This window comes from Capra hircus, chromosome 24, assembly GCF_001704415.2.
Source record: "Capra hircus breed San Clemente chromosome 24, ASM170441v1, whole genome shotgun sequence".
NCBI classification, from domain to species: domain Eukaryota; kingdom Metazoa; phylum Chordata; class Mammalia; order Artiodactyla; family Bovidae; genus Capra; species Capra hircus.
In genome coordinates this window covers 35,879,624-35,888,055 of record NC_030831.1, presented here as the reverse complement: position 1 = coordinate 35,888,055, position 8,432 = coordinate 35,879,624, and positions in this window count along the sequence as shown.

The following is an 8,432-nucleotide window of genomic DNA, read 5'->3' as shown; positions in this document are numbered from 1 at the left end:
CTTCCTGTGACGCTTCGGTGACGCAGGCCCCAACCGATCCCGCGAGAAACAGGCCGTTGCGTCCGGAGAGCTCAGGGGGCCTTGGGCTAAGAACGCTTTCGCCTTCCCCAATGGCTTGTATTCCATTTTAAAACTGAAGAACCCTTAGCCTAGAGAGAAATTCTAAAGCTGTATCTTGGTGTGTTGCCTGAGAAAAGCCACTCTCGTTGGAAAGACTCGGGGTCGACCGCGCCTTTCCGTGATCAAAGGAAGCCTGAAACAATTTCCACGTGTTCATGAAATCGAAAAACAAAACCCTTTCTTTGAGATGTTTCCTGCAACTGAGGGGGACTCCTGCAAGTGATTTGCATTTCTATTTTCCGGCATCCTCACTCAAGGCTAGCAGCTGGAGCAAATGGATTAAGGCAGCTTTTTAAGTTAATGACAGCCAGCCCTTTTCAGTTTTGCATACCAAAGTTTTCAATAATAGTGAAATGTTTATGATATAAACACTGATGGGTGTAAAATATTTGATAATGCGTTTAAAAGGTACTAATACATGTACATGCAACAGCAGTCTTGAGTCAACTAAGTCTTGAGGGTATAGTAGATGCTCAATAAATTTCTCGTTACTGCAGCTGGGGTTAGGAAGAATGAGATGTGGGCTCTGTATGAAACATACGATTTATTTCCGTTCAGTAAAGTCGATGGTTTTTCTTTTTTCTTCCTCCCCTCGTCTCAATTTTATTGATAGACATTAAAGATAGACAAGCAAGATTCTTGAATCTTTCTGCTATAGGGCACTTCTCAAACTCAAGGTTAAATTTTTTTAACAGGAAAACATTCTGGGAAGACTAATACCCTCAGGTCTGCTTAATCTGCTCAGCGAAAACAATGTTGCACTCTTTTTTTCCCTTTGATCTGTGCCTCTGGCTTGAGATCTCAGTTCCTCAACCAGGGTAGGAAGCTGCCACAGCAGTAAAAGCCTGGAATCCTAACCCACTAGGCCCCTAGGGGACTCCCAGCATTTGTGTCTTTACAGGGCACAAAACCTATATAAAATAAATCCAATCCTGAAGACAGTTTACAAAATAGCTGGCCATTTGGGTTAATCAGAAGGAAAAACAAGCACTTAGACTAGACTAAGGGAGTGTTTCAGGGAGCATTTTGGGAGCCTTAGAGTTGGAATGTTCTTGCTTGTTTGGTTGTATGTTTGCTCACAAATGGAGAGGGAAATGGCAACCTACTCCAGTGCTCTTGCCTGGAAAAACCCATGGATGGAGAAGCCTGGTATGCTACAGTCCATGGGGTCGCAAAGAGTTGGACATGACTAAGAGACTTCAGTTTCACTTTGCTCACAAAGGGTAAACTGTAATGCACAGGGAGCAGCTGTTTTAAATAATTTAATCTATTAAGTCTATTTAATCCATCACCTGCTAGGTTGACTTTCCCTCCATCAGCCAGATTCATTCTTCCCCTCTCCCCAGCACCTTCCCCATCCCACCCTGCCACGCCCATACCAGTGTAACCATAGTATTAAAGTCACCTGTAAGTGCTTTGGGGCTGATGGTCTGGGTTGTGCTGTTTGGATGGGGTGGATGTGGTTGTGCTGTCTCCAGATGCAGTGGGCCTTCTTTCTGATGGTCATTTGGGAAGAGAAGGCTCTGTTGAAAACCTGATCTCAGAAAACAGGCTTCAGACAGGGATGGGGACTCATGTTGTCTGCCTTAGCTTGAAAGCGCCCCTGAGTGTTAGAAGCTAAGATGAGGTGCAAAGGCGTAGTTTTCCAGCAAGGGATGGTGCTTCATGTCAATTACTGCAAGACTGTTGATACTGGCGGGGGGCCAACTAAATGCAGGCATTCTTTCCACCCCACACTGACCCAAAATGTCTCCACACATTTCCAACCATGTGTAGGATCCCAGACAGGAAATCTCCCAGATTGTCTGGTCGCAGTTACTCTTATGTGTTTACTTCCCTTTTGTTATTTTGAGCTATTTAGTTGCTCCCTGGAGAAGGGAATGACAACCCACTCCAGTATTCTTGCCTGAAGAATCCCATGGACAGAGGAGCCTGGTATGGGGTCGCAAAGAGTTAGACACGACTGAGGGACTAACACTTTGGTTGCTAGACTAGAATATCACTTATACCGCAGGGTGAATCTCAGGATACAAGCTTAGACTCCCCGGCCCGCAAGGAGGTTCCTCTTCCATTGTGTTTGCTTGGAGGATCTTGGTTTGATGATAACTGAGAGAGCCTGGTTTCTTTACTGGTGAATGCTCCGTAAATGAGTGATCCTTTCATATAAGCACATCATTATTCATCCAACAGCATTTATAGCACAGTGCCTCCCAAGCATCACCAAGACAGACAAGGTTCCTGGCACAAGAACTGACACTCTAGCCCAGAGGAGCAATGGGAAATCCCTGAACAAGACACCTGCAGAGAGTGACGGGTGCAATGATGATTGTATAACCAGGTTCAGAAGGACTACTTTTGATCCCACCATTAGGAGAAGTCTCCTTGAGGAGGGTCACATTTGAGCTGAGATCTGAAAAGTGAAACAAAACCAGCAAGGAAAGATCTGGGGAGAGAACAGTCCAACTTTGAATGCATTATACCCTCAGCTTTACTCAGCGCGTGCATCTATAAAAACACAAAACAAGGATGATAGGGATGCTGAATCCTATCTCATTCTTGGAAGAAATCAGTATCAGTTCAGTTGCTTAGTCGTGTCCGACTCTTTGCAACCCCATGAATTGGAAGAAATAATCATTGTTAATAGATCCATTAACTTACTGGGAGAAAAAAAGCTCTTTCTTCTCATTAAGAGATCTATTTCTGTTAAAAATTTCACTGTGTTTAATAGTCATAGAAATATGTAATGTTTATTTTGATCAGTTATGTACATTATAAATTATATGTACAATAACTCAATCCAGAATGAATATTTGATACCTAGATTTTTGTGTCTCAGGAAACTTTTAAATATTTTCAAATTTTAAAAATATTTATATTGATCAATAAAGTTGTTTAAGCATAAACATATTACTTTAGAATAAAATTCTCTGAAGAAAACAGAGTGAAAATGGGAGTTTAAGGAGAAAATAGAATGAGATAAAATTTCTTACTGTTAAAGAAAAATGTGTATATTTGTTTAAATGGATGATTCTGAGTATTTAATTGTCATGATTCATAGATTCCATTGGGCATATTTAAAAGAAGGATGAGTTTTATTTTTAAGATGCTAATATTTATAATACATGGGAAAAATTAAATTTCCTATTCTTTCAACTTTTACTGAAAAATTATGTGACACACCATATATTTTTTTTTCAGGTTCCTTTTAGGGTATATGAGAGCAAGAACATTTGAATGTTATTGACCTGGATACTGGTTCTTCTTTGTAGAGTAAACTCTTAAAAATGTTGGCACAACTAGACAAAGGAAAGGATGAAACTAAAATTTTTAAGAGCCAACTATGAGTCAAGTATTAAGTAATAATAGTATTACTGGTGGCTCAGATGGTAAAGAATCTGCCTGCAATGCGGGAGACCCAGGTTTGATCCCTAGGTCGGGAAGGCCTCCTGGAGAAGGGCACAGCAACTCACTCCAGTATTCTTCCCTGGAGAATTCCATGGAGAGAGGAGCCTGACAGTCCACAGTCTATGGGGTTGCAAAGAGTCAAATAAAGTTTAGTGACTTACCACCGCTGCCACCGATTGATGCTTATCATCATGACTCACTATAGTTCTCCAGACTACCCAATAAAGCAAAAGCTTTACGGTTATTTTATTTTATTTTATAGATAAAACCACTGAGGTTTAGAGAGATTAAGGGTCTTGCCTAGTCAAACCCCTAGAAAATCTGGCAGTCAGGATTAAAATCCAGGTCAGCCTGCATGCAAAGGTTTTCTCTGACTACTGTAGTGAATCAGTATTTCCCTTTCCTTTCTTCACTCTACAAATTGTTGATAAACATTGGCTATCAAATAGATTCCTTTTGTAACTTGCTTTTTTGGCAACTTTTTTGACAAATATGTCAAATATATGGCAGAATAGACTATTTATTTGAGATTTACTATACAGTAAGTTATCCAGAATTCTATCAATAGTATACTTTTTTCTATAGCCTTCAGATATAAGAGCTTTACCTTCATTTGAAACTGACTACGTTCAATGGGCTGCCTTCGAACTTTAAGTCTACCTGACTAGCCTTCCTACCAAATAGCTCAAGACTGGGTGAAAAAATAAAATGTTTTAAAGGTTTTGAGTCCTCTCTTTACATTGCTCTCTACAATTTGAAAGACTGGCTATACATAGTCTATGTATAGAGTGACTGACTTTATATATCCCCAGTGTAATCCTTGGTGACACGTACTGACAAATGAATCTCTTCTCATATTGCACCAAGGTCCAGATTCTGAGGTTAAGTAAGTGTCAGCCAAAAACATCTTGTGTTTTACATACAGTATGTATGGCCTTGTTAAAAGTCAGCACTGTTCTGTTAATTTTTAAAAGAATCTAAACAGTACACCCATATGCATGGCAGCACTCTTCACAATGGCCAAGAGATGGAAGCCACCCAAGAGTCCATCTCCGGATAAATGGATAAACAAAATGTGATACACATGTACAACAGAGTAGTATTCAGCCTTAAAGAGGAAAGAAATTCCAGCACATGCTACCACATAGGTTGAACCTTGGAGACATTAACGCTAAGTGAAATCAGCTAGTTGCAAAGGGACAAATATTCTACTTCATGGAATCATACTTAAAGTAGTCAGATTCATAGAGACAGAATGGTGGTTGTCAGGGTCTGGGGAATGGGAGTTAGTGTTTAATGGGGACAGAGTTTCAGTTTGAGAAGATGAAAAAAGTCCAGGAAATGGATGATGGTGATGGCTGCACAACAATATGAATTTCCTTAATGCCACTGAACTGCGCACTTAAAAATTATTCAAATAGTAAATTTTGTTATGCATATTTTATCATAAAAAACTATAGAGAAGCTATAGATCTTTACTAAACAAAGGAATAAATTACAGATTTTTTTTCAATAAGTCAAATATTATATAGTATAAACCCAAAAGCAAATTGAAAGAAAAATTCTCTGTTAATTAGAAAGTGACACATTTGTAGTAGAAGTGATAGAACACAGACACCCTGGTGATTTAATATTTAATATACAAACTGTGAATATATCATAAAATACAGTGATATTTACATTTGATTTTCTAAAAAAGGAATGTTCGCTTTTAATTCAGTTTGAATAGCTGTTAAGCTGCCATTCAACATAAGAAAATTAACAGTACTGTACAATATGTACGGGCTTTCCTGGTGGCTCAGATGGTAAAGAATCTGCATAAGTGACATATTTTCCTGCAACTACATTTACTTCATTATCTTACGTATTTTGAGATTTTCAGGTCTCAGCTGAAGAGGTAATTCTGTTTGCTGTGTATAGGATGTATCAGTTTTTACCTTTACAAAAAGCATCAGTGATCAAAATATTAATAAATTACTTACAGACAGAGGGCATTTTTTCCCTTGAAATAAAGTCTAGAATGAGTAACAGAATAAATACTCTTGGCTTTTGAAAAAAATAACACATAGCAAAATAACAGAAAACTCATCTGTATGGATGTTTTTAATAATATACTCAAAGGGATCTTCTCAGTTGCCCTGACTCATGAAACCTCTACAAAGGCCCTTGTCTCTGATGTGAAGATAAAGCACTCCTTCTGGAGTGCATTCTGCATGCACATAGTATTTGTTCAGTAAACTTCTACTGCTTATGGCACACTACTTTATTCAATGCGTTTCCTATGAGTGCCTTTCATTCTGATAATTACGGTAAGAACCAAGTCCCAACCACTTATTAGGTACTAGGGGCATGCAAGACATTCTGTTACAGCCTGTAACTATGGATCCTGGCCACAGCAGCCGGGAAAGTTTGGAATAGGGAGATAAACACATCGCAGACCAATCAATAAACTTAGGCACTAAGGATACTAGATGAGTAGATGAGAATTCCAGTAGAGGGTTCTTAATATATGTTCTAACCTATAGAATTGGTATTCATGTTTTAATGAGCTACATTCTTAGACTAAGGACCTCACAAATATTAATAGATTTGAAAGGAAATGACAAGGGTGTTTCTTTTCCTCCATCTTTACTGCTACTTTCCTTAGTATGTTGCTCTTTCAACTGATGGCAGGTTTGAGACCTTGATGTGTTGATTTAATCAGAACACTGACAAAAACCTACCCGCTGCCCTGACTAGGATGCACAAAACAAATTCAACTAGTAAGTAAATTTTAAGATGTCTGTTTTCACAAATAATCAAAAACATAAATTTGTAATAGTAAAAAATTTCATTTATTGGTAAAGTTTTTAAATCAAAGCACTAGTTAGGATATGAGGATATTAATAGGACTTTAGACATTGCTGCTATCAAATTTGGCAATATGTCTCAATCAAATGTGAACCTTTAAGCAAATAATTCTGTTTCCTGGAATCTATCTAAGATAAGTAGAAAATGTGAATAAAAAATAAGCAAGGAGTTTTGTGAAGACTGGGGATTGTGGATATATTTTGTCTTCTAAATGTTTGGAATTTGTGATTGTTACTTTTAGGATGAAAAAACTATAAAAAAAAATAATACTGCCTTTGCAAAAGATCACTCTGTGAGCCTTATTAATAAATAATTTGTCCACTATCTCGATTTTTCAACATATTTCCAATTATCACTGTAGCCTCTTCATTCCAAAATCAAGGAAAGAATTTTATTGGAAATATTTTTATTATTCAGTCAGAAATAAGTTGTCAGTCCCATTTGAGCACAAACACGTTTCATTCCTCAAAATCCTGCAGAGTCTCACTGTGGCCTACAGAGTTGAAGCCCCAGGCACAGCTGCCCAGCTTCTCCACTCATTTCATGAGACACACGGTATCCTTGCTGTCTTTTAATTGAGCTGGTCTTGGTTGCTTACAACTGAAGAAAGAACTCAAACTCATAAGGGGGAGGTTTCTGGACAGAGGGAGGTGGCAAAGAGCCCTCATGGGAGGAGACCAGTTTAATAGGACTTCTCAGGGTCCCCGTCCCCAGTATCTAGGCACTCTAGTCTTTCTGGCTCCATTTGCTCACATTTCCCCCTAGTTGAGGAATCTTTAGGGGAATATTTTCACCTTTGTGTATATTTTTTGTTTATTTATTTCATTTTTTGGCTGCACCATACCACAGCCAACCAGGGATCAAACTTGCACCTCTTGCATTGGAAGAGTGGTATCTCAACCATTGGACCACCAGGATGCCTTTCATCTTTATATTATGATCACAGGATCATATGTATATATGATCAAACATATATATGACATATATCATATATTTGGGGGAGGGGAGGGAGAGAGAGAAAGAGGAAAGAAGAAAAAAAGGATGAGGGAGATAGAAGACAGACAGGAAAAGAAGAGAAAACACAGAAATACGTCAGCTGAGAAGTTTCTCCCCCATGGAAAATAAAGACACTTTCCACTCCCAGAGGGCCCCTTTGGGCACTCACTAAATGCCACTTCGAATTACTGTTCTGTGCATCTTTTCTCTCCCAAACTCATTGTTTTCTTCTCCACAGTACCTGGGTCTTGTGCCTTCACTTAAAGTGAAAGTGAAAATGTTAGTTGCTCAGTTGTGTCCGATTCTTTGTGACCCTAAGGACCCACTAGGCTCCTCTGTCCATGGAAATCTCCAGGCAAGAATACTGGAGTGGGTAGCCATTCCCTTCTCCAGGGGATCTTCCCAATCCAGGGATCGAAACCAGGTCTCTTGCATTGATGGCAGATTCTTTACTGTCTGAGCCACTAGGGAAGTAAATACCTTCACTTAGTAGATGCTAAAAAGATACTGGTTGATTGATGTAACAACAACTTCTCCAAAATTCAGAAATAAAGGAAGAGGCAGTGAATCTAGTAATACCCAGCTTAATTATACATTGATAGGGACCTACTAACAAGGTCCCTTATGAGTAATAACTTAGAATTAACATTTAATGCTTCTTTAAGATTGATCATTTTACCAAAGGAGAATACTATGTACAGTTCTAATTGTGCCATTAATTCAGAAGATTATCCTAACAGAGATGGTGACGAATGTACGCCTGAAATGTCATTCAGTTGTTTTTCCTGTAGACTGAACAGATTTACATTTTGTCTCACTGTAGGATTACCATGGAATAGAAGCAGTTATACTAAAGTTTAAAGATGCAGAACACATTGATACAGTGTTCAGTCTACATTTACCTAGCTGTTTTAGCAACATATCTTCTAATTTGAAATCTCAAAATTATTTATTCATTATAGAAAATTGTAAAAATATCAAAAGATGAAAAGATTAAAAAAATCATCCATTTCCAATCATAATTGCTGCCAACCCTTTTTATTTTTAACGCAGATTGTAGA